Here is a 1,029-nt window from a genome sequence, read left to right as displayed (position 1 = left end):
GCTAGCCGCTAGTTCCTAGCTAGATTCCTGGCAGGATTTTATAATTTCTAAATTTCTGGACTGGTCTGGTTCGGCTTCGGCCGTGACTAGTTGCCACCCTACCGGCAAAGCCGTGCCGCCAAGCGATTTAGCGTTCCGGTACAATGCCGTGTAGAAACCAAAGGGACATACATGGGTTTAAGAAAAACTGCCAGGTTAGCCCGCTTCCATCTTAGACTGCATCATCACTTACCACCAGGTGAGATTGCAGTCAAGGGCTAACTTGTATCTGAATATACAAATAGCTTTACCTAATGAGGTAACTTTACATAACGCCGACAGCACACGGCGTGCTGCGCTTCTATTGAGCATCCTCCGTGTTCTGTTCTCAATAGGTACTAATTTTAACCTTATCTTATAGTACATACAGTTTAGTTTAAGTTATTACCAAAAAGATTCGGTTCCACTCCATTACTTCAGCCCTAACGAGATGATCTATTTTAAATGTTTTTACAGACGGCCCTGTGGCGCAACGGATAACGCGTCTGACTACGGATCAGAAGATTCCAGGTTCGAATCCTGGCAGGGTCGGAGAATCTTTTCGAGAAAGATATATATATTTTTTAATAAATTTTATTATTTTCTGTTTAGTAATTTTGATAAAAGTAACAATTTTTTTGGGCATCAAAATGCATTACAAATCAATGCGTTCAAAGTAAGAATAGTAATAAACTTCCACCATATTACTTTGACGTTGAGATCTTCATGCATCTTATTTAGTTATTTAGGTATATGTATAACATATGTGTCACTGAATAAACTCCAAAAGCTATTAGGCTGTGGACTGTCGAGTTGTAAGCATTAACGAATAATTGGATACTTACGGATGGGTTTGGATACTAGTGGATGGGTACAATATTGAGTGGATGAAAATGGAAATCTAAGAGTTTATAATAGGTATCAAGTTTATATAGGTACCTAGCGAATTGTAGCGAAACATGAAAATATGATTGTATGATTTGTATGTAATAGCAAAAGAACAATAGTTCT

At 38.1% G+C, this 1,029-nt stretch overlaps 1 non-coding gene across 1 annotated transcript; it reads left to right on the top strand.

The window, feature by feature from the left end:
- Positions 1-497: 497 nt before the first annotated feature.
- Positions 498-570, top strand: TRNAR-ACG (transfer RNA arginine (anticodon ACG)). The gene has a single exon. It is a non-coding gene; the product is annotated as a tRNA-Arg (tRNA).
- The last annotated feature ends 459 nt before the right edge of the window (positions 571-1,029 follow it).

This window comes from Maniola hyperantus, chromosome 1 (assembly GCF_902806685.2).
Source record: "Maniola hyperantus chromosome 1, iAphHyp1.2, whole genome shotgun sequence".
In the NCBI taxonomy this organism is placed as follows: Eukaryota; Metazoa; Arthropoda; class Insecta; order Lepidoptera; family Nymphalidae; genus Maniola; species Maniola hyperantus.
The sequence above is the reverse complement of the archived record's forward strand: the minus strand, read 5'-3'. Positions and strand labels throughout refer to the sequence as shown.